Here is a 26,384-nt window from a genome sequence, read left to right on the forward strand (position 1 = left end):
TGTTAAATTCTCCCTCAGTGTACCCGAACAGGCGCCAGAGTGTGGTGACTGGGGGATTTTCGCAGTAACTTCATTGCAGTGTTAATGTAAGCCTACTTGCGATACTAATAAACTTTAAAATTTTGAGATCAGAATCTGGCCTCACAATGCTGTATGGCAGAATAAGATCAGAACCAAAATCTAATTATAATGCCTTCTTGATGCTTAATTACACAGGAAGCAAGCAATCAACAATCAAATGGCATTAAAATTCTCAATTCAAGCTTTCATAGAAATCATAGAAACCCTACAGTGCAGAAGGAGGCCATTCGGCCCATCGAGTCTGCACCGACCACAATCCCACCCAGGCCCTACCCCCACATATTTTACCCGCTAATCCCTCTAACCTACGCATCTCAGGATTCTAAGGGGCAATTTTTAACCTGGCCAATCAACCTAACCCGCACATCTTTGGACTGTGGGAGGAAACCGGAGCACCCGGAGGAAACCCACGCAGACACGAGGAGAACGTGCAAACTCCACACAGACAGTGACCCGAGCCGGGAATCGAACCCGGGACCCTGGAGCTGTGAAGCAGCAGTGCTAACCACTGTGCTACCGTGCCGCCCTTTCTTTCCCTCTAATCCTGGTGCTTTCAGTAAATTGTGTAATAAGCCAAACAATCATTGCCTGTTGGTTTTGCATCTTTCGCTGAATAAGAAACATTCTGGAATGTTATTGTATCTGTTCCACTGAATACTATGTCCTCATATTACTGGCTTCTGACCTGTATGTTGATAGACAGATGATCAGATTAGGCCGTTGTATCTTTGTCAATGTTAGCAGGTAAATCATGCAACTGTACACAGTGTTGCTTATAAATCAAAGCCAAATACTCCTTTTCCTGAAATCTATTTTTTGAATCACTTTCCTGTTTAGTGCAGGACTGTCTGTGCCACCGTGCTTCCATTGTCATCGGAATGCCTCAAGGTGAACAAGAAATTGTCTCTGTAAATATGAAAGGAAATGTACCCAGTTGGCATTATCTGGATTAGATTTTCCTCTGAGTTCATTTCTGTCTTTGCCTAGGAGAGGGATGCTTACACAAAGCGATGGAATATTTCCCCATATAGAGCCTGTATTTATATAGCACCTTTCAATACCTCAGGAGGTCCCCAAGTGATGTACAACCAATGAAATACATCTGAAGTACTGTTGTAATGTAGAAAATGCAGCAGTGAATTTTACACACATCGGAATTGTTCCAGAGGAGCAGCTAGAGAGGTGATTCAAGTGAGGAAAGCTTGTAGGAAAGACGCATTTATAACTTAATTTTTTTTTCTTTCTTTTTTTCGGAGTTTTTGTAAGGCAGCCACAAGTCTAAAACCAGAAGTAGGCCCCAGTGAGACCTGGGAAGTTTTTTTTCTGACGTCAGCCAGTGGCGCGTGGAAGGTTTAAAAAGCAGGCCACTCTATCCAATGGGCAGCGTTGTGAGCGGGAGGCGGAGTGAGAGGGAGCAGAGTGGGACGGCTTTGGCTCAAACAGGCTTTGGCGTGAACAGGCAGAGGTGAGGGTAGGTTCCGGTAAGTTGTTATTGTTTCTTCAGAGTAGAAAGAATGCCAGGCAGGATGTTGGTATGCTTCTCTTGCATGATGTGGGAAGTCAGGGAGACCTCCGGTGTCCCTGACAACGACACCTGCAGGAGGTGCATCCAGCTGCAGCTCCTAACAAACCGCGTTAGGGAACTGGAGCAGGAGCTGGATGACCTCTGAATCATTTGGGAGAATGAGGAGTTTAGAGATGGTAGCTTCAGGGAGGCAGTTACACCAAAGGCACAGAGCACAGGTAATTGGGTTACCATCAAGGGAGGGAAAGGGCAGGCAGAGCAGGGTTCCCCTGTGGCCATCCCCCTCCACAACAGGTATACCAATTTAGATACTGTTGTGGGGGATGCCTTACCTGGGACAATCTGTGGCAGCCGGATCTCTGGCACTGAGTCTGGTTCTGCAGCGCAGAAGGGAGGGTGGAAGAAGAGGAGAGCGGTAGTGATAGGGGACTCAATAGTCAGAGGTACAGACAGGAGGTTCTGTGGTCGTGACAGAGACTCCTGGATGGTTTGTTGCCTCCCGGGTGCCAAGGTCAGGGATGTCTCTGATCGCGAGCACAGCATTCTGAAGTGGGAGGGTGATCAGCCAGATGTCATGGTACACATTGGTACCAATGACGTAGGAAGGAAGAGTGAGGAGGTCCTGAAGAGTGAGTATAGAGAGCTTGGTAGGAAGTTAAAAAGCAGGACCCCGAGGGTAGTAATCTCAGGATTGTTACCTGTGCCACGTGCCAGTGAGGGGAAGAGTAGGATGCTCGGGCGGATGAACACGTGGCTGAGGAACTGGTGTCGAAGGCAGGGTTTCAGATTTCTAGATCATTGGGACCTCTTCTGGGGCAGGTGGGACCTGTACAAGAGAGACGGGTTACACCTGAACTACAAGAGGACCAATATACTTGCAGGGAGGTTTGCTAGTGTTATTGGGGAGGGTTTAAACTAGATTTGCAGGGGGATGGGAACCAGAGTGCCAGAGCAGATAGTGGAGCGGGGGTGAAAATAAATGACGTTAATAGTTCATGCAAAATCACAAATAGAAGGGTTGTGTGTGGTGGTAATAATCTTCTGAGGTGTGTCTATTTCAATGCCAGGAGTATTGTGGGGAAGGCAGACGAGCTGAGGGCGTGGATCGACACATGGAAATATGACATTATAGCCATTAGTGAAACTTGGCTACAGGAGGGGCAGGACTGGCAGCTCAATGTTCCAGGGTTCCGATGTTTCAGACGTGATAGAGGCAGAGGGATGAAGGGTGGGGGGGTGGCATTGCTAGTCAGGGAAAATGTTACAGCAGTGCTCAGGCAGGATAGATTAGGGAGCTTGTCTACTGAGGCCATATGGGTGGAGCTGAGAAACAGGAAAGGTATGACCACATTAATGGGGTTGTATTATAGACCACCCAATAGTCAGCGAGAATTGGAGGAGCAAATCTGCAGAGAGATAGCAGACAACTGCAGGAAACATAAAGTTGTGATAGTAGGGGATTTTAATTTTCCACATATAGATTGGGAATCCCATACTGTTAAAGGTCTAGACGGGTTAAAGTTTGTAAAATGTGTTCAGGAAAATTTTCTAAATCAATATATAGAGGTACCAACTAGAGAGGATGCAATATTAGATCTCCTATTAGGAAACGAGTTAGGACAAGTGACGGAAGTGTGTGTAAGGGAACGCTTTGGTTCCAGTGATCATAACGCCATTAGTTTCAACTTGATCATGAATAAAGATAGATCTGGGCCTCGGGTTGAGGTTCTAAACTGGAAAAAGGCCAAATTTGAAGAAATGAGAAAGGATCTAAAAAGCGTGGATTGGGACAGGCTGTTCTCTGGCAAGGATGTGAATGGTAAGTGGGAGGCCTTGAAAGGAGAAATTTTGAGAGTGCAGAGTTTGTACGTTCCTGTTTAAATTAAATTAAACATTAAAGGCAAAGTGAATAAGAATAAGGAACCTTGGTTCTCGAGGGATATTGGAACTCTGGTAAAGAAGAAGAGAGAGATGTATGACATGTATAGGCAACAGGGAGCAAATAAGATGCTTGAAGAGTATAAAAAGTGCAAGAAACTACTTAAGAAAGAAATCAGGAGGGCTAAAAGAAGACATGAGGTTGCTTTGGCAGACAAGGTGAAGGATAATCCTAAGAGCTTCTACAGGTATATTAAGAGCAAAAGGATAGTAAGGGATAAAATTGGTCCTCTTGAAGATCAGAGCGGTCGGCTATGTATGGAACTAAAAGAAATGGGGGAGATAGTAAATGGGTTTTTTGCATCCATATTTACTAAGGAAACTGGCGAGTAGGGAGGTCATGGAACCTATACAGATTAAAGGGGAGGAGGTGCTTGCTGTCTTGAGGCAAATCAGAATAGATAAATCCCCAGGACCGGACAGGGTATTCCCTTGGACCTTGAAGGAGACCTGGAGCGTAGAAGAATGAGGGGAGATTTGATAGAGGTGTATAAAATTATGATGGGTATAGATAGAGTGAATGCAAGCAAGCTTTTTCCACTGAGGCTAGAGGAGAAAATAACTAGAGGACATGGGTTAAGGGTGAGGGGGGAAAAGTTTAAAGGGAATATTAGGGGGGGCTTCTTCACACAGAGAGTGGTGGGAGTTTGGAATGAGCTGCCAGATGAGGTGGTGAATGTGGGCTCATTTTTAACATTTAAGAAAAACTTGGACAGGTACATGGATGAGAGGGGTGTGGAGGGATATGGTCCAGGTGCAGGTCAGTGGGACTAGGCACAAAAATGGTTCGGCACAGGCAAGAAGGGCCAAAAGGCCTGTTTCTTGCTGTAATGTTCTATGGTTCTATGATTCTAATTCCACAAACAGCAATGTGATAATGACCACGTAATCTGTTTTCACTGTTGGTTTTGGGATAGATGCTTGGCACTGGGGAAAGAACCCTCTGTTTTTCTGGGAATAATGGCCATGGAATATTTTACCTTCACTGGAGAATGTTGGCACGGTCTCAGTTTTTTGTTTTACCTAAATGAGGTGTTCCCTCAGGACCGCACCGACATGCCAGCCTAGATTCTGGGTTCACGGATCTGAAGTGTCACTTGAACCCACAATTTTCTGACTTTGAGTTGAGAGTATTACTGCTGCGCCAAGGCTGCCACTGGTCAGGAACAGCTAAGTGAGATATCATGCCAACATGTCTCTGCTTCACCCTCCAAACAGCACCGTTACAATGCCAGTGTGACATACCTCCCATCCTCACAGCTGCCATGTTGTGGCCTTTCTGAGTGTCAAGTTTACCTTCAGCTCACAGTAGATGGTGTAAAAATATGGCCTGATGGAGTATGAAAGGTTGGTCAGATTATTCATTCATGTTCAACTCTGAACACAAGGATTCATAGAATACCTACAGTGCAGAAGGAGGCCATTCGGCCCATTGAGTCTGGACCGAATCTCTGAAAGAGCATCTTATACAGGCCCTCTCCCCCACCCTATCCCCATAACCCCACACATTTAATCCACCTAACCTACACATCTTGGGACACTAAGGATCAATTTAGCATGGCCAATCCACCTAACCTGCATGTCTTTGGAGTGTGGGAGGAAACCAGAGCACCCGGAGGAAACCCACACAGACATGGGGAGAATGTGCAAACTCCACACAGACGGTGACCCGAGGCCAGAATTGAACCCAGGTCCCTGGTGTTGTGAGGCAGCAGTGCTAACCACTGTGCCACCGTGCTGCCCAATTCGTGCCTTCTTGAAAATGCATTAATGAATATTTACAAAAAGAGTGTTAAAAATTATTCGTTTTTACTTGCTACTTTCATTGATGAGGACTTATAAAAGATTCCGTAACTGCCCAGCCAAATGCGATAGCTGAGCTCTGAGCCAGTCCTGGAGCCTTGGGGAAAAGACCTTGAGAACATCGCTACGAAAGGTGCTGTATCCCCCAGTGCAAAACTATTCCCCAATCAGTCAACAACACATCCATGGCATCATCACGGGCCTGACTCTCCCGTTCTGAGGCTCAGAGCCCACACTGGCTGAGAAACACGAGTGGGATTCACCCACCTGAAAGATGCTCATTTCGAGCAACCCACCAGCCAGCCCCACTGTTCTGAGATTGGGCCGCCATTTTTAAAGGGTGCCCTGATCTCCGCACTGGGAGACAGGGCCCCCTCCCCACAAAATGAATGAAATGATGCTCCCCCATCAACCCCACACCAAAGAGGGGCATCGTCTCCCCCCCCACCCACAATAAAATGTGCAACCCACCCACACCACACAGGCATGAGAGTGACCCAACCAAAACCCTTCCACTCAGGCCCCCACTTCAGCTCCCCTCCCCCCACCCAGGCTCCCCACTCAGGTTCCCTTCCCCCTCACAACCCTCATTCAGGCCCCTTCCCCCTTAAAACCCCTGCTCAGTCCCTTTTAGGCCAAGCACTTTGGTATTGCCCACTTTGCACTGCCCCTGGCGCTCTGGCACTGACACCCTGTCCTGGTGCCTTGGAACACGAGGCGGCTCAGGGTGGTAGGTCCAGTGGCCATTTGCCCCTCTGCTGCTGCCAGGCTGCAGTGGGAGGTCCCTCAAGGGTCCTAGGAATTGGGGTAAGGCGTTGACCTCGCCACACTCCCCTGGGTGGGGTGGTGACTGGATTGCCCTTTCTAGCCCTGGCAGAGCTGAAGATCACCCCTGGCATGGTGACTTCAGGCAGCCTCAATTTCTGCCTTCCCGCCTGACAGCTGTGAATATTCTGAGGTGGCTGGGTCACATTAATATCCATCCCCCCGGTAACCTGGCAGAATTTTAAATCACTGCGGCACTCCATTCTGCAGCCAAGATTTCCCTTTCTCCCTGTCAGAAGCTGCAGGTGAGAGCAGATCCCTGTGAAGTCCTCTCACTGGGAGGAGGGCCGGAATTCTCCCATCCTGCCTGCCACTGGAATTTTAGCAGGCGGGTTGTGGGGAATGTGAAACGTCAGTGACGGTCGGGCGGGAATTCCCGGGTTTTAGACCAGTCCGGCTGGAGAATTCCGCCCGAGATATCAATTCCACCCTCTCAGGGCCCCGGGTGCCAGGCCAGGATGTCAGTGCCAGGGTACCGGGGGCAGACACTTTTGGCACTGCCAAGGCATGTGGCCTCAAGAAGGGAGGCTGAGTGAGGTGGTCTGAGGGGGAAGGAGGGCTGAGGGGGGGTCGGGTCACTCCCATGCCAGTTTGGTGCGTGTGGGGGTCGGGGGGGGGTGACATGTAATTTGAGTGATAGGGGGACGATGCCCCTCTTTTCTATGAGGTTGCTGGTGTTCCCCAGACCCTTGAGGTTCAGCCCGCTTGTGGGTAGCAACTGTAAAGCCTGCGTGGTGCTGTTCCCACTGGTGGGCTGGGTGACTGGCAGGAGGCTGGTGAATGGTCTTTCAAACCTGCCAATGACATTCTAATTAGCGGGTTTGCATCATTGTCAGGTTGTTGCCCGTTCTGGGCGGGATCCCGATCGAGGCCGGCAGGGAGAGTCCGGTGAATCCTAAAAGCCAGCACACCCATCAATTTTTATCCAATTCCTCATTCACCGGGACATTGGGATTCCCGGTGGCTGTCTGACAGGGTCGGGGAATCAGGCCCAACATGTTCCATTGTGCAACCACATGGTGCGACCTGTTCTGTTTCTATCTCAGCCCTCCTTCCCCCTCGGACCCCACACTCAGCCTCTCTTCTTCAGGCCACCTGCCAACTGTATACTGCCCCCTGGCACCCTGGCACTGACACCCCGGCCTGGCAGCTGAGGCCCCGTGGGGGTGAAATTGACATCTCTTTGTCAGAGGACTCCAAAGGAGTGCCGGCTGGTGCAGTGGTTGTGGACACTCTCACCGGAATTTTCCCGTCCTGAATCGGAGCGGGTGGGGGGGGGGGGGGGGGGGGACCATGCAAAGGTCCATTTGATCTCGGGCAGGATTTTCTGGTTTTGGGGCGAGCACGGCCAGAAGATCCCACCCTGTTTCTTCAAGAGCGAGTTGACCAGTTCTTGACTGGGGCAGAAATAACATCATATCGACGGTATAGGTAACACTTTATCCATGTGACCACTGGCTCTGGCTTCAGCTGAGAGAGAGAGAGATGGAGAGGAATTTTTCACAATGTTTTTTTGTTGGCTTGGGGTGTTTTAATATTGTTTTTTGTGCCAAAATGATTGCAGGGCTCTCCTGAGGCTGTTGGGATAGACAGTGTCCGGCCTAGGGTGATAGACTGAATGGCCTCCTTCTGTTCTGTGAGGGCTCCATGACTCATGCTGCTTGAGGCATCATGAGGTTGTGTGGCAGGTTTGATAGACCTGTTGTACCTGTTAATTCTCAGATACTTTCAACCAGTTTACTTACTCCAAGGTTTTACCCCGGTGCCCTTATTTGCAAGATGGACAAAGGACAAACACAAGTAAAGGTTCAACAAGTTTATTAATAATAACACTATTAACCCTTAAATTACCCACATAAAACAAGAGGATACCCCAGATTCAAGTATATTACCCGTAAAGGTGGTTTGGTTAAACTGCAGGCCCGATTCTCTGAGTCCCTCTGGTCTGTCGTCACGAAGGTGAGTCTCGATGGCCGCTTCTTCCTTCCTTCCTTCTCTGGTCGGTCTTCCGAATGGTCACGGCCGTCTCCCCTATCGAGTCTTCGCTGCTGTGTGCCTCTGAGTGTGTTCCTTTATCCCCAGCCTGCTTGTCTTTCCAGAAACTTCTCTGGCTTCTGGCCAATGAGGTCCCAGGAGGGGGTTCCGATACCCAGTGGGTTTCTTGATGTCTGCCTGACAGGACACCAGGGTCCGCCCCCCAGGTGTCCATCTCCATGTTGTTAAACTTGTTATCAGGTAAGGTTTCTACAGGATCTCTTGGTGACAGAAAGTCTGGCCTGATCTGGGCTTCTAACAATAGACCGATGCATTTCAATGAGGTGCCATGGTCTCCTGCTAAGTCTCAAGTAGAGTGTAACGACCTTTGATGGGTGGTTGATGGGTCAGGCCCAGACACATTTGTGTATTGTACAATTGGCCTGCCTGCGGTTTGACTGTGTTTGATTTCAATGTGCCCAATTCTTTAATTTAGGATATCCAATTTTATCAGCCTTAAAAGTAGGCCCTGTTTATATCACCACAGACCAGTGTAAGAAATCATCCAGAAGGTGGGCACTAAAGTGGACAGAGATCCATCTCAGATTCCTGACTCCGAGCTGCCTGGCCCACTCTGCTTCCACCAGCTGTGGCACTGGGAAAAGTTGTCCAACATCTGATCACACTTTGCCCCACAGTGTGTAGATCAGTGCTTCAAGCTGAGACTCTTAGGCTGCTGCAGGGCACTGGATGTTTTTCCTTGGTAGTCATGATGTGGAGATGCCGGCGTTGGACTGGGGTGAACACGGTAAGAAGTCTCACAACACCAGGTTAAAGTCCAACAGGTTTATTTGGTAGCAAATACCATAAGCTTTCGGAGCACTGCTCCTTCGTCAGATGGAGTGGAAATGTGCTCTCAATACACATTTCTTTAACCTGTGTTTAAAGTTCCCTCCACCCACATTGTCTGTACCTTTAAGACCTGGCTGGCTGTAGGGATTCGCATTCTAATCAGTATTCTGCAACTTGATTTTGTCTGTTTGCACTGTTTGAGAGCACATTTCCACTCCATCTGACGAAGGAGCAGTGCTCCGAAAGCTTATGGTATTTGCTACCAAATAAACCTGTTGGACTTTAACCTGGTGTTGTGAGACTTCTTACCGTTTTTCCTTGCTCAGTGAAAATTCACAAGTCTGAAGTGTGAGGCCTAACAACCTGGGACATCAGCGTAAAATCAGTCAATTCTGTGCATCTGTGACACAAATTTGGGAAGCAGGTTAAAACTGTGCTACTGGCATTATCTAAGTACCAGCTTTCCTGACCATGGGCAAGATTCTCCCCCTGCCACCCCCAGTGTTTAGCCCTCTGGTATAAAATGGGTAGCAGACTGCTTCTTTTGGTTGCTCCCTCAGCAAGGCAGCTCACCTCACTGTTGTGGGTAAAGTGTACTCTTCTTCCGTCCTGCCTATTTGCCACACTCTCCCTTCATGAGAACCACACAATCCTCAATTCTCTCTTCTTACTGGCGCTGTTCCCATGGCGTCATGTGATTTGGATGAGGCAGACTATTTCTGGAAAGATCAGTGCTGGTGGCAAGGAGATGAGTTTTCTCCCAGTATTATCCAGAAATCTATGTTAAATGGCCATCTGCACTTGGAACAGCCCTTGCCTTCTTTTAACGTTTATTTATTAATGCCATATGTAGGCTTACATTAACACTGCAATGAAGTTACTGTGAAAATCCCCTAGTCACCACACTCTGGCGCTTGCTCGGGTACACTGAGGGAGAATTTAGCATGGCCAATGCACCTAACCAGCACATCTTTCGGACTGTGGAAGGAAACTGGAGCACCCAGAGGAAACCCAAGCAGACACAGGGAGAACATGCAAACTCCACACAGACAGTGACTCAAGCCGGGAATCGAACCCAGGCCCCTGGCACTGAGAGGCAGCAGTGCTAATCACTGTTTTCTGCTTTATGTTGATAGGTTTAAGGAACCGGATCTATTTCATTAAGAGCAGATTAGAGTTAGTGGTGGTCCTAATGAATCATAGAATCCCTACAGTGCAGAAGGAGATCATCTGGTTCATCGAGTCTGCACCACCTCTGAGGGTATCTTACCCAGACCCTTTCCCCTGCCCTATCCTCATAACCCCACACATTTATCATGGCTAATCCATCGAACTTATGCATCTTGGGATAACTTAGCATGAACAGTCCACCTAACCTGTACATCTTTAGAGTGTGGGAGGAAACCAGGGCACCCAGAGGAAACCTACACATACACAGGGAGAACGTGCAAGTTCCACACAGACACCCGAGGCCGGAATCAACCCAGGTCCCTGGTGCTGTGAGGCAGCAGCGCTAACTATTGTGCCACCATGCCACCCCCAAAGTAAAGTGGTTATTGTGGGCATCAATCCCACTACCTCTCACATGCCAAGCTAGTATTCAATCATTTGAGCCAATTCCCCCAATTTAATGGGTTATAAATTGCTGAAAGGATAGGATGGCATGCCTGTTCCAGATTAGTCCAGTTTGTCAGACTGGGTGAGACAAAGAGGCATGGGTTTAAACTGCACTAGAGTATGAATAGACTGGGTGTTAGGCAGTCCATTTCTCAGAGTGCATTTAGCCTCAGAAGCACCTTGCCATTCGGTGTGATGGGTTCAGGTGGTCTACATTCAAGAGTGGATTGGACAAAAAACATGGGTAACACTTTATCCAGGTGATCTCCTTCACTGGATTTATCGCCTGAGTGTGACCGATTTTCCACAATATGTTTCCTTTATTGGTTCTGGGTTGTTTTTAAGGAGTTTTTTGTGTCCCCCAGAACATCAAAGGATGCAAGGAGAGGGGAGAGAGTTGTCTGGCAGAGACTCGATGGGCTAAATGGCCTTCTTCTGTACTGCAATGGCTCTGTGACTCATGATGCCCAAGGCCTCATGTCCATCTGGCAAGCGGGGTAGACCAGCTGTTGTTTGGCTGTCCATCATTTTCCGGTGATGGTATGGGTTTGCCAGCTGCTTCAGGCTGACTTATAGACACCTCAGAGACTGGGAAAGTTCTTTCAATAGCTGCAAAGGTCACTGCAGTACTGAGCTTCTGCACAACATTATGTCTAGCCCACTGCAAGAAACATCTACCAAAAGATCTACTGCCAAACAATGGAAGTGACTGAGGCCAGGTTTACCAGCGAAACAGCTTTAATGCTTTTCCAGGTGAAAGGAGATGCCAGCTGGAGATTGTACGGAATCTCTGCTGTCTGCCAAGCTTCCTAAAGCATTTATGGAATTCCATATAGCTTCCAGACGTAAACCCATAGTTTCATAAACAGCTGCTATCTAACCACAGGGATGCCATCCTGCATTACAATTCTTGCTATCTAGGAAGCATTCATAATACCTGACTTGTTTAGGAGCCCACAGGTCTCCACACATTACTCGATGGAGCAGAGACAGAACTGATAACGGTTCTGAAACTGAGGCTACCCTCTACCAGGGAGGCGATGGCCTAGTGGTATTATCGCCAGACTATTAATTCAGAAACTCAGCTACTGTTCTGGAGACCTGGGTTTGAATCCCACTATGGTGGAATTTAAATTTAATAAAAAATATCAATAATTAAGAATCTACTGATGACCATTGTCAACTGTCGGAAAAACCCATCTGGTTCACTAATGCCCCTTAGGGAAGGAAATCTTACCTGGTCTGGCCCACATGTGACTCCAGAGTCACAGCAGCCACAGCGTGGTTGACTCTCAACTACCTTCAGGCAACTAGGGATAGGCGATAAATGCTGGCCAGCCAGCAACGCCCAAGTCCTATGAATGAATTTTTAAAAAACTCTGATCCTCCCAGTTTGAGACATTTATACAATGGCAGGGCAGAGATGCAATGAAGCCCAAGCCAGCATCTGAGCCAACAATGAAAGCAACATGAGGACATTGAAGCAACAATTGCGTTGTTTGGACCACTCAAGCTGGTAGTTCCAGCATAGTCCAACACAGCCGTGATTTTTGCCACCAGGAAAGGAATGAGCATGCAGCAAGGTGGTAAGAAGGCCCAGGACCTGAAAGTGAATGAGGAAGAGGAGGAACGGGACTGGGGAAGAACGTAAAGCAAGATGGGTACGGGACTCTGCAATTGAGGACAACTTCCAGTAATAGATGCATCCAACCAGCGCGAATATCTTTGATCTTTGAAATCCAATGTACTGTTGACCTCAGAACAACAAATTTCTTCTACACAAGATGCGCTATCACCCTCAGCAGCTGTCCCAACAGGCACATTTCCAGCGCAACATTATGTGTTATGTGGTGCAGTTGGTTTGATTACCTGTTCTATGGTGCAATCACCTGATGCAGTGTGTAGCTAACTAGGCGCTGTCCTGTGGTTCTGCCACTTGCTCAGCCTGTTCAGTGATGCAGATACCTGTGTGATGGCTCCACCACTTGCTTTATGGAGCAGCCACCTTTTCAAGAATCCAATCACTGTCACTATTACTTTTTATTACATTCCAATAATGTTGTTCCATGCCACAGCCAGCTCTTGTTATGTGCGAGTTTTGGCTTTCAGTATTGGCACAGTGGGAAGACAATTTGGTATTGATTTGGTGAAGTGACTTTTTTGTGCAACAGCCTTTTGTTGACACTTGTGGCACCTCATTATTTTACTTCCTCACTATCTTTTCTCCATTGTCGGGAGAGGATTACTTTGCATATCATAATATCCTTAATAATTTCTACTTTCCTTCATAAAAACAGAAGAGTTGGAGCAGGAGAAAGCCATATGTCTCCCTTCCATCATTCAGCTAATCTTCTCCCTAAAGTAAAGTTTATTTATTTATTAGTCACAAGTCGGCTTACATTAACACTGCAATGAAGTTACTGTGAAAAGCCCCCAGTCGCCACACTCCGGTACCTGTTCGGGTACACTGAGGGAGAATTTAACACAGCCAATGCACCTAACCAGCACGTCTTTCAGACTGTAGGAGGAAACCAGAGCACCCGGAAGAAACCCACGCAGACACAGGGAGAACGTGCAAACTCCGCACAGATCAGTGATCCAAGCCGGGAATCGATCCAGGGTCCCTGGAGCTGTGAGGCAGCAGTGCTAACCACTGTGCCACCACCATACTAACTGCACCTTACCTCATTGTGTCTATTTCCCTTGATTTTCTCAGTATCCAGAAATTTACCAATCTCTGATTTGTATATGCTCACTGACTGAATGTTGTTAACTCCTCTGGGGTAGTGAGTTCCAAAGGCTCACAGCCGTTTAAGTGAAGAAACGTCTCCTCCTCTCAGTCCCAAATGACTTATTCCCTGTTCTGAGACATTGTAAGAAGTCTCACAACACCAGGTTAAAGTCCAACAGGTTTATTTGGTAGCAAATACCATAAGCTTTCGGAGCTTGCTGCTCCTTCGTCAGATGGAGTGGTCTCTGTTCTCCAACAGTGCACAGACACAGAAATCAAGTTACAGAATACTAATTAGAATGCAAATCTCTACAGCCAGCCAGGTCTTAAAAGGTACAGATAATGTGGTTGGAGGGAACACTAAACACAGGTTAAAGAGATGTGTATTGTCTCCAGACAGAACATTGAGACATTGACCATGGGTTCTGGATACCACAGCCACAGAAACGAGGAAACATAGAAAGGTTTATGGCCCAGAAGGAGGCCATTTGGCCCATTATGACCATGTTGGTTTAGATAGTTATCCAGGACCTTACAGTTCTCGATGTGTTGCCCTGAACATTATTGTTCAAGCTTCCTGCCTCTACCACCCTTTCTAGCAGAGTGCCAAATCTTCACTTCCATCTGGCTAAAAAAAAGACTCCTCAGCTCCTACCTAATCCTTCTGCTAATTACTTCAAATCTATGCCTTGTTTATCTGGCAGTAGCAATCCTCCAGTAGCAAGGAATAATGAAAAAACAACTTCACAAAGTGAATCCAAAGTGAAGGTTTAATAAAGATCCTTCGTTACACAAGCACTTGGGCCATGCCCTGGGCGTGCCTCCCCCAATCCCCGTCTGATTCCTATTTCTACCGGGTCAGCTGACCACCACAGAATGTTGCCATTGGTTACATTGTTACATTGTAACATTGACCTCTCTACAAATTTAAATAGTTTCTTCCTATCCACTCTCTCCAGGCCTTTCACCATTTTATACAAGTTAATTAAATCTCCCCTTAGCCTCTGCTTTTCCAAAGAAAGCTACTCGGCCTGTCCAATCATTCTTCAAGGCTAACGTTCTCTATTCCTGGTAACATCCTTTTAAATCTCTTCCGAACTCTCGCTATTACAATCACATCCTTCCTGTAATGTGGTGACCAGGATTCTATGCAGTACTCTAGCTGTGGTCTAACTAGTGTTCTAGTATAATGTCACCGTTCTCATTCCATGCCCTGGCTAATAACTGACAGTCTTCTTAACCACCTTATCTATCTGTTCTGCTACCTTTAGGAATCTGTGGACATGAACTTCAGGTTTCCTCAGCCCTCTACACTTCTCATTATCCGACCATGTATTGTTCATTCCTTTGCCTTTTTTGTCCTCCACAAATATATGACCTCACACTTCTCTGGACTGAATTCCAATTTACTACTTTTCTGCCGACCTCTCCAGTCCATCGATACTGTCCTGTAATCTACAGTTCTCTCCCTCACTACCAGCCACACAACCAGTTCTTGTATCATCTGCAAACTTCTTAATCATGGCACTTTTAAGTCTATTCCACATCTATAATCATGCGATCCATATAGCCCTCAGCCTCATGGGAGTGCCACACTAACACCAGCTTAAATTCCAAAATTTGGATATCCAGCTGCTGCAGCTGATGACACTTCTTACACAAACGGATATCCAGGAGACAGGAAGCATCCTGGAGTTCCCACATAGCACAGGATGTGCATTCTAGAGTTAAGGGTTATGGGGAACGGGCAGGTAAGTGGAACTGAACCCACTATCAGATCAGCCATGATCTTATTGAATGGCGGAGCAGGCTTGAGGGGCTAGATGGCCTACTCCTGCTCCTATTTCTTATGTTCTTAGGTTCTTATGTTCAAATCACCCAGATAAACAGAAGAAGCCTTGGAAGGTGAGGAGCATCAGGATTATCTAACCCGTGTCAGTCATAGTCTTCCAGGATACATTTTCACAGGAATGGATACCGGGAGCAGAACGGCACAACCTGGCCAGGAACAGGACACAGCGCCCCCCCCCCCCCCCCCCCCGCCCCCCCCGCCGCCCCCACCTCCTGCAGAGGTGCCCAATCCTAGAAAGTGGACAGATTGGAGATCTTCACATAACACCACTCGGGGAGCCGACCTACTCCTTCAGCTAGCCCAATCCCCAACCGAAGAAAGACTCCTACAACACTGAACTGCCCGTCACACCCAGCCTCACACTGCGGGCCCACCGACACCTCATCCCCAGGGAAACCCAGCGCCAGAAAGAAGTGCGGTCCAACAGCCCCCAGAAGGGGACAGCTTGGGGGAGGATAACCCACTCTTCTGTCCAACCAACCCACTACCCAACCCAGACAAACCCAGGCACGACTACCCTGACACTCCCTATGTCACCTTACCCGGAAATAAAATGCTCACAGCACTCTTAACCCGCCAACTATCCCCCTCTCAAAATATCACCAAGGTCCTGCCAATCAATGGTAGTCGATCCATTACCTCTCATCGGAAAAACTCTAGCAATCGGATAAAATACCCACCATACATTCCATGGGCCAAGTAAACAAATTGCCGTTGCCCATTTGACTAAATCAGAATAGAAGAGCAACCTAATGAGGCTAGATATTCTAGCATTCATCAACTATGTCCGGGTGTGCACCAAAACAAAATTTCCCCACTCCAACATAACTGAGACACCAACAACAGAAAAAAATAAAGGATCCAGTTTTTTCCAGGATATATAATCTGTTTGAACTTTGTCAGGAAACAAACGAGGATTCCTTACTCTCATAATAACCAAAATCCAAAAGAAACACGCGATCCCAGTAGTTCCAAAGGGGGACTGTCCTCACCCACAGCACTGACTCATCAGACCATATCCACCGTCCCCCGTTACCAAACCACCTTCCCACCACCCTGCTCATCTTCGCTTAAAAAAATAAAGTGAAGGGTGCTAACGTTGTACTCTGCCAGTACGAGGATTACAACACGTAACAAAAGGCAAACCAGATAGATACCATGCAATCCTATATCATACAACAAGCTCAGCATACTCCACAATGGAAAGGAGAGGCACAAAGAGTAAACAGCGCTCCTCTCCCCTGTTCCACTGCCAAAGCACACCGCTGGAGAAACCCGATCAAAAAGAAAAGGAATTAAACAATCCTGATTTTCACAGAATAACAGGATCACAGGCAACACATATCTCAGTGCTCAGGTATCCTACTCCTTTATCAGGATAAAAGACACTGGGTAGGATTCTCCCAAAAAGATTCTAAGTGTCGAATTTGCGTAAAAACTGGAGTAAATCCCGCTGTTCTTTTCAGCGGGATTTTCAGGATGAATCTCCCACACTGCAGAGTGCCTCAGTGTGAATCATGTTAAAGGTCAGTGGATGGGGCCTATTCCCGCTGGAGAGGCCAACAACATAGTGTCAGAGACAAGGTCGGCACATACGCAGTAGCCCCGCACTGCCGGCTTGGCGATCGCTGGCCTCCCTGATGTGTCTGGGCCAGCATCGCTCCCCCATCCCCCCCCTTCCCCTCCCCTCCCCCCCCCCCCCCCCCCCCCCACCCGCCCCCCCCCCCCCCCACCCCGGTGCAGTTCCCCTCCCTGCTGAACTCCACCAGCCTGCCTCAATCTTCCCGCCCCCCCGCCCCCCCCCCTCTGTCCCGATCTCCTGATCCCCACAGGGAGCCCCGTTCCCCCTCCCCGCATTCCCAACCCCCACCCGCAGCCCCGACCCCCCCCCGGCAGGCTAACCACCACACCCCCCTCCCCAATCCTACCCAACCCGGTGCCCAGCCCCAATCGCTGGCCTCCCTCCCTCTGTCACGGATCCGTATGCAGATTGGCAGTGGAACCCCTCGCCCCCCCCACTGATCTCCCCGCCCCCACCCCCAGAGGCCCTGCCCCATTGGGCCCTGCCCCTTGGAACTGCCCAATGCACGGTGGGCAGTGCCAAGGCACCCCCTGGGCATTGTCACTTTGCCCCTTTGAGAGGGGGCCAGGCTAGCACTGTCATGCTGGCAATGACGATGTGGAGTACCAAATGGCATTTGCTACCAAATAAACCTGTTGGACTTTAACCTGGCATTGTTAAAACTCTTACTATGCTGGCAATGCCCAGGTGGCACTCCCTCCTCATTCCCAACCTCCTGGAGGGTCTCAATGGCCCCCCTTCACTCCAGCGGGGTCGGGCCTCCAGCTCCCCGCTAGTGGGAAGCTTTTGTAAACCCTGTGGAGTGAAACACTCCTGGCGAGGTGGGAGGAGATTCTAGCGGGCGCGGAGACTTCAGTCCTGGGCATGCTAATTACGTGGTAATCATAATTTAAATAAATTATACAGATCCGCGCCAATTTCTGGTGCGGAAGTGATGGTGCCGGACATCTGGCAGCTGGAGACTGGCAGAGGCTGTGGCGCCCAGTGGGAAGCCCGCTACACGGCCCCCGCTTGAGTCTCGCCCCCACTATCTCAAAATCAGGATTACAATCCCAAGGGAACAAAGTTGAGGATTCATGATGAACTGCAGGATAATACTTCATCCACGGAGCTTGAAAAGACAAACCTGTGACAGGATCATCAAGCATCCAGGATCCATCCAGAGTTTCACTGAAGCTTCTAAACCTCCAACATATTGTCGTCCCGAAGCCCCGGCAAAGAAAAACCTACACCCCGGCAGGTGTCAAGGACCCGACATGCCTCCAACCCTCCTCAACAAATACCGAGGACATGACAAGTGGCCGGAAACTTTGACCGAACCCCCAGCCTTGAAGACCGGACACAAGGTGCTTCAGCAGACTCGAGACACCCAGCCCTCAAATCAAGACTGTGAAAGCATGGCAGCCAATTCTCAATCCTGGCCGGGAATTCACCCAGCACTCCTCAGGAGACTGGGCTCAGGGGCACTCCTTCAGTCCCATCTCCCCAAGTCAGCCTGGGTACACAATAAACCATGCAGTGAGATTTCCCAAAGCTGAAGATGAGCTCTCACTGAGGAAACTTCCCATTGCCAGGACTCTCTTCTCTGCTGAATCCATTCTCTTCAGGATATCTCACAGTTCCCCAAAGCGAGCGTTAATAATCTGTGCCGGAGAGCCGAGATCATCATCCACAACTTCACCCACGAAGGCGGCCATCATCTTGATGCTAACGGTATCGCCAAAGCGTAGGCCCATTCACCAGCTAAACCGCCACTGCGAACTGGCCTCCACCTCGGCCGTCTCCAACCACCTCGATCAAAGAGAGATTTTCCTAACTTTACTCGGCTCCCCTTCACCAAAATGTGGCCAGGGTTTTCCAGGGACATAGCATGGATTATACACATCCCGATTGGATAATCATGGGTTGTGCATCAGGATAAAAAAAGATGAAAAGATGAATAGTGGCAGAGCTCGCGAAACTGCAGCCATTCCCCCGGTTACATAACATGACCCCCTTTGAATCATTTTTAGAGGTAAAGATAGTTATGATTCAGTAAGTAACTCGGTAATTTTTCTCTAAAGCCCCTGGGTAGACAGTAGAATATGTGAATGCATTACATTATGACCAACATTAATCTGGCCTTCTATTTCACACCCACCCTGCATTTCTGTTTTTATTTGAATTAAGAAGATTTCCATCTTATTGCTCTGCTCTGGAATCAAACACAGGTCCCTCAGGGAATGCTGTTCTACACTAAAGAGTGAGGGATGGGTGGGTAATTATATAGCTGTTTGAATAAAGCATGAATGAAGATGATGGGTAGGGGTGCCTCCTATGTACCTGTACAGGTGGGAAGGAGGTTGGGTGGAAGGAGTCTGGATAATGGAAGGGATCAGGGGGCAAACACTCTGCTGTTTGGAGTCACACCAGGCACAGAGGAATTGGGTTGTGGTCTTTAAAGCTTATAAGCTTATTAATTATTGAATGCCTACACTAACTATCCCAGCTTGCTAATGAGGGACGGTCACTAGTGGCAGTTCCGGTGAGGTTTCAGGCATCCAGTCTAAGTCACTGCTTTCAGGAAAGAAAGGTGTAAATAAAGGTGACTTTGGGTCAACATGTAGTTTCATAGAAATCATAGAAACCCTACAGTGCAGAAGGAGGCCATTCGGCCCATCGAGTCTGCACCGACCACAATCCCACCCAGGCCCTACCCCTACATATTTACCCGCTAATCCCTCTAACCTATGCATCTCAGGACTCTAAGGGGCAATTTTTTTTTCACCTGGCCAATCAACCTAACCCGCACATCTTTGGACAGATTGTCGGATTTCAATTCCTAATCAAGCCTTGGAATATTTGAAATATTTTCACATGGGATAAATAAACATCTATTTATCTTGCATGCTGTTCTTTCTGCTTTATAAGTTTGCCAGATCCATCTTTCTCTTGTCAATGTGCAGGTTTAACAGGATCATAGTATCCCATCACGATCCGATATAAAATAGATTTGGGTGACCTCATGTCTTCCTCATTCAATGTTGAACAGGCAACCTCAGGAAGGCTTGTGTAAGAAATGGAACACTAGAGTGTGCTGTGATAAAGGACAATGTGTCAAGGGAACTTTCATCTCCATCTGACCATCTAATACTTCACTGAATAATGTTTAATGCTACCACTTGGTACCTGAAGTGCAAACTATTCCATTTTGCAGCCATCAACTTGTGGAATACAATATTAATATCAAAGCACCTTCTCTAAAGATGAAGGGAATGTTTGGCATCAAATGATGCTACCCAGCTATAGCTTGTTTATGCATTCTGCATTCTGTTCATACTGAGAGATAATGAGGTGACAAAACAGTAAACTCAGGGCTAAGGATGATGGTGGTGAAGCTCTTTTTAAAATTCATTTATGGGCATCGCTGGCTCGGCCAGCATTTATTGCCCATCCCTAGTTGCCTTCAGTAGGTGGTGGTGAGCTGCTATCTTGCATTGCTGCAATCCCCGAGGACTAGGATGATTCATTCCTGGATCAGGATATTGAAACTTTAGAGATTTTTAGGAAGTGGAGAATTTCAAAAGATCTCTCACAACATTGGGTTCAATGCATGCCCAGATTTGGGGTTCAATGTATGTATAGGACTGGACTCAATGCACGTTCAAGATTAGATTCAATACATGTCCTGTATTGTATCCAATGAATGTCTGGGGCTGCGTTCAATGTACGTTGTGAATTTTGTTCAATGCATTTCTGGGATTGGTTTAAAGGATGTCTAGTGTTGGGTTAATACACAGTCCAGAATATGTGTAACCTTACATCTCTGCTGAAGACTGGCCAGTATCTTACACCGGACTTCAAAATTAAGGTGGCTGGATAAAGGATATTGTGCCATAAATGGTCACATTGTAGCCTCATGGTTGGAGTGATAACCTGTGGGCAGGGTCATTAGGCAATAGGCCCCAGCTGCCTTTTATAGAAGTCATGTTCATGTCCTGAATTACGCACCCAAACATTTAAAGGGGTTGGAATGGTTTTGGGTTGGGGTTGGGTTTCCAGATCCTGACATTTTAACCCTTGCTGACCATCCCTTCTCCTTGGGAACTAGGAGTTCAAAGGTGTGACATCTACAAATGCCGTGAAGTAATTCTGATGACCAATCAAACAATGTATACAGGCATCCAATGGGAATCTTAGCATATCCCAGTATACAACTCCTTCCACTTCCATCATGGACTGCCCTGGGCCAAGTGGACTCATAGAATCCCTACAGTGCCACCCTGGCCCTACTCCCATAACCCCACATATTTACCCCACTAATCTCTCTAACCTACACATCCTGAGACACTAAGGGGCAATTTAACATGGCCAATCAACCTAACCCGCACATCTTTGGACTGTGGGGGGAAATCGGAGCACCCGGAGGAAACCCACGCAGGCACGGGGAGAACGTGCAAACTCCACACAGACAGTGACCCGAGGCCAGAATTGAACCCGGGTCCTTGGAGCTGTGACACAGCAGTGCTAACCACTGAGCCACCCAGTCTAATGGAAAAGTTTTGCATGTCCAGTGTTAACTGCGAGATCTCCTTACAGCCCAGGCAGCTGAAACCAATGATGGGAGGAAAGGAGACAAGAGCTACATTAAGGATTAGAATGGAGGAATGCAGAGACCAGAGAGAGCTGACTTTGGAGGTTGAGCCATCAATGCAAAGAGTTATTTGGTCTTTCCTCAGCAGTACACACACACTATCACACAGGGACCTCCAGCACCTGTGATCAAGTTTCCTACACTCACTCACTCCTCCCCAGCTCCAAGCTCAGTTCTGTTCTGTGTGTTTATCTCTTTCCTTCCTATTCCTTCCTGCTGGGAGACAGATGCAGCTGATTACTGACAGACTGTTCTGTACACTTTGTTAACATGATGCAATGCAAAGTCCTGCTCACACATTCACAACTTTATGTTTTTGGAATTACGACTTTTGTTTTCATCAATGCATGTGTAGGATGGCACGGTGCACAGTGGTTAGCACAGCTGCCTCACAGCGCCAGGGACCGAGGGCCGCATGGTGCACAGTGGTTAGCACAGCTGCCTCACAGCGCCAGGGACCGAGGGCCGCATGGTGGCACAGTGGTTAGCACAGCTGCCTCACAGCGCCAGGGACCTGGAGCAGCACGGTGCACAGTGGTTAGCACAGCTGCCTCACAGCGCCAGGGACCTGGAGCAGCACGGTGCACAGTGGTTAGCACTGCTGCCTCACAGCACCAGGGACCGAGGGCCGCACGGTGGCACAGTGGCTAGCACAGCTGCCTCACAGCGCCAGGGATCGAGGGCCGCATGGTGGCACAGTGGTTAGCACAGCTGCCTCACAGCGCCAGGGACCTGGAGCAGCACGGTGTCACAGTGGTTAGCACTGCTGCCTCACAGCGCCAGGGACCCAGGTTCGATTCCCGGCTTGGGTCACTGTCTGTGCAGAGTCTGCCCGTGTCTGTGTGGGTTTCCTTTGGGTGCTCCGGTTTCCTCCCACAGCCTGAAAGACATGCTGGTTAGATGCGTTAGCCATGCTAAATTCTCTCTCAGTGTACCCGAATAGGCGCTGGAGTGTGGCGACTAGGGGATTTTCACAGTAACTTCATTGCAGTGTTAATGTAAGCCTACTTGTGACACGAATAAATAAACTTTGATCTTAGTGGCTGGAGAATGAAACATTTTCCAGTGACTAAACCACTATGCCAGTGGCTGTCCTTTGAGTGCTGACTTTCTCTAATTCAGAGTGCGTGTGTCTGATCTCCACTTTGTACCCGTGATCTGTCAGACCAGCATGGATGTTACTCATGCTGTTTTATCTTTAAACTTAGATGAGGAGCAATAGCAGCAGCAGCAACAACATTCTCCTTGTGAACCTGGCGCTCCAAGGAAGTCAGGGATTGAGCAGAGAGGTTAGCTCGCTGGATCTGCAAGGTGTACGGGGGAGGGTGGGGGCAGATCAGCTTCCTCGATATGTCTGAACAGAGTGCCTTAGGAAGCTCAAGGTCTCACATCAGGACATAGCAGAGATTTGCAACCTGTTGGAAGACCAGTGTCCAAGTGGACATGGTGAATATGCTTTGCCAGTGGCTGTCACAGTCACTGCCGACCTCAACTCCTTTGCCTCTGGATCCTTCCGGGGATCAGTCAGAGACATTTGTAGGATCTTCCAGTCAGCTATCCAGAAACACATCATACAAGTGGCTGATGCCATCTTTGCCAGGGCAGGTGTAACGTTGCCGCCATTGACGCCAATCAATGAACAGGCTTTGGGTTTGAGGCTCGGGTCAGTTTGCAAGCAACGCAAACGTCATTAATTTTCGACTCCAGAAATGCAGGTGATGAAAGACAGAGCTGGATTTAGTTTTCACACAGTTTTATATGAATGTGTTTACCGAGGTAGATATGACAAACTTACACCTCCTCACCCAAAAAAACAAAGTTCCATCAGTTCCATTCTAGAAGGGCACATTCTAATCCCCCCCTCCTCCACCCTGCAGACAACAAGGCCAAATTGGAATAGAAGGCAAAGGAGCTCACAAGATCATCACAGATAAAGAAGGCCATTCAGCCCATCACATTTCATCCAGCTGTAACCAAAGTTCTTGTTGTAATCCGCCCACGTAGAGAAATCCTGAAGAACTTGATTGCAGCATCTAATTATTTCTTAAATGATGAACATTACAGTGGGCGCTCTATCTGGAAGTTTAATCCTTCTGTTGATCACTCTGTTTGAGGAATGATATCAGTTTTTTCCTGCTCTTTTAGCTTCTATTTGACTCTATTTCTCTTACTCGTACAGTTTAACTTTAAGTAACATTTCGGAGCTATCTTTCAGAAATCTTGTATTTCCCAATAAAATCACTTGTCAGAAAAAGGTTTTTCCAAGCTGAAATACACATGTGCTCATGTACACAAACACATACACACTTGTATATACACACATGCACGCGGTGGCACAGTGGTTAGCACTCCTGTTTCACAGTGCCAGGGACCCAGGGTCGATTCCCCGGCTCGGGTCACTGTCTGTGCAGAGTTTGCATGTTCTCCCCGTGTCTGCGTGGGTTTCCTCCGGGTGCTCCGGTTTCCTCCCACAGCCTGAAAAAACAAGCTGGTTGGGTGCATTGGCCCCGTGCTAAATTGCCCCTCGGTGTTCCTGAACAGGCGCCAGAGTGTGGTGACTAGGGGATTTTCACAGTAACTTCATTGCAGTGTTAATGTAAGCCTACTTGTGACACTAATAAATAAAAATTTTTGAAAAGGCGCACACGCTTACACACACCTGTACATACTGAAACAAACGCAAAATACCGTGGAGGCTGGAAATCCGAAATTAAAAACAAGTCCTGGAAAAACTCAAAATGTCTGGCAGCTTCTGTGGAAAGAGAAACAGAGTTAACGTTCAAATCCAATATGATTCTTCTTTGGAACCTCAGGTACACCGAGGCCAACGGCAATGTGATCTCACCTGAGCTGCCGTAGAGAATCACAGATCAGGATCGACATTTGATCTTCCTAGTGCACATGACTTAAGCAAAGCAGAATGCCTTCTGTCCTCACCAAGTGTCAGAATAGGACATAAATGTAGAAAGAGTGGCAGACTGGAAACTCATTGTGTTGCTTTATTATGGATCATTAAGTCAGGCCTGCTATCAGCTTCCATTACTGCTCCGTGCTCCCTGAAGCTGCTGTCAAAGTATACACTGCAGAACACAGTGTAAATCCCTGCGGGCTGATGTTGCAAATCTGAACTGAAAACCAGCTCTGGTCAGCTCAGGCAGCATCGGAGGAGAGAGGAAGGTCAACATGACCTTTCAGTTCAAAGACCTTTCATCTAAATCAAGTGCTTGAAGTCAGCAAAAGAAATAAATTTTATTTATTTACTACTTCTCACACTGTCAGGACATCCCAAAGCACTATACACCCAATTTCAAAATGTGGCCACTGTTGTAATGCTAGAAATGCAGCAGCCAATTTGTGCATAGCAAGATCCCATTAACAGCAATGAGAAGAATGAGCAGACAATATATTTTAGTGATGGTTATGGAAATTGTCTCTGACACCAGCGAGAACTTTTCTATGTAGTTCCAATGGATTTTTATGTCCAACCAAGAGGCCAAATAAGGCCTCAGGTGAATGCCTCATTCAGAAGACAGCATCTCTGTTAGTGCAGCACATCCTCAGTATCACATTAGGGTGCCCATGTCTCTGGAATTGGGACCTGAGTCCACAACTTTCTAACTCAAGAAGTGAAAGGCTTACAACTGAGTCACAACTGACAGCTTGACCTGAAGAGTTGACCCGACTATGCTCTCTCCAAGAAGACAAGGTTTGAAAATAAAAGGACCAGATGAATTCTAGATAGGATGATGGGAACAATTACATCTCGAGTTACAGTACAGAACTTGATGGTACTTTGCAAGGGTAAGTTAGATGGGCAAATGGACACCAAATTAAAAGAGGTTACATCACCTGATGTCCTCCAGCCCCGATTCCTTTGTAATGGGGTCAATAGAAAAATCTACATGCTGAATTGAGGAGAAACTTCTTCACCCAAAGGGTTGTGAATTTGTAGAATTCCCTGTCCAGTGAAGCAGCTGAGGCAACCTCGTTGAGTGTTTTTAAGGCAAAGATAGATAGATTTTTGAACAGTGAAGGAATTAAGTGTTTTGGTGAGTGGGTGGGTAAGTGGAGCTGAGTCCACGAAAAGAACTGCCCTGTTCTTATTGAATGGCAGAGCAGGCTCAAGGGGCCAAATGGCCTACTCCTGCTCCTAGTTCTTATGTTGCTCCTGTCAGCCCCACTTATGTCCTTTAGAGGTCAAGAATCCTCATGCCTGGTTAGCGTACTTACCCACCTATGTGTGCTTGAAGATGTAAGAACTTCCAATGTAAGGAGTCCCTGTTCACAAACTTATCCTATCAGTACCAGTGGCCTTATGGCATTGGGGACAGTCAGGGACATTGCTCACACATCCCTCAGGAAAAACAATGACCACTGAAAAAGCAATTTCAAACCAGAACACAGTGTAATGATTAAATCGGGAATAGATTTATATCCCATCCTTTATTCACTCAGCCAGCAATACTCCAGCAGGTTACCCACCACATGTGCTTCTTTCTAAAACTGGGTGAGCAACATTCTTAAACAAACTGACACTTGTTGGATCTGTTCCAAATGACAAGGCTCAACATATATTCAGCACAAATTAATGATTTAATTGAGCGCAACAACTTACTGTGCTGATCACTGTGCTCTTAAAGATAGACAGTACATTCTCATTAAAAAACCATTTGCACTCACACACAGGGCAGAGTGAGTCATCAGGACTAGTTATGGTATTTGTCACATGCTGAAAGCATTGTGACGGTTTCCTGGGCTTTGGTCATTTGTGTGTAGGAAGAGGTGACTGACATCATGAACAAATTGTACATTAAAGCCTTTCCTTTACATAAAGATTGGAGGGGATTGACATCGGTGGAGGGGGAGGCAGGGGGGGCTTCGAGTGCCACACGTTCTGTGGCACCTATGGGGAGCTCTTCCTCCTGGAAGAATCAGAGTGCTCTCATTTTCCTTTTTCTTTCTCAGGGAGGA

At 47.6% G+C, this 26,384-nt stretch overlaps 1 long non-coding RNA gene across 1 annotated transcript in view; it reads right to left on the reverse strand.

Annotated features, from left to right (window-relative positions):
• LOC144479155 (uncharacterized) overlaps positions 1-24,541 on the reverse strand; it is a 67,134-nt gene extending 42,593 nt beyond the window's left edge. The window contains exons 1-2 of the long non-coding RNA XR_013495477.1: positions 24,259-24,541; positions 4,790-4,874 (exon numbers count right to left, since the gene is read on the reverse strand). This is a non-coding gene — a long non-coding RNA (uncharacterized LOC144479155). The remainder of the gene's footprint in view (positions 1-4,789; positions 4,875-24,258) is intronic.
• Positions 24,542-26,384: the final 1,843 nt, after the last annotated feature.

The sequence above is a fragment of the Mustelus asterias genome, chromosome 25, assembly GCF_964213995.1.
Source record: "Mustelus asterias chromosome 25, sMusAst1.hap1.1, whole genome shotgun sequence".
Taxonomy (NCBI): domain Eukaryota; kingdom Metazoa; phylum Chordata; class Chondrichthyes; order Carcharhiniformes; family Triakidae; genus Mustelus; species Mustelus asterias.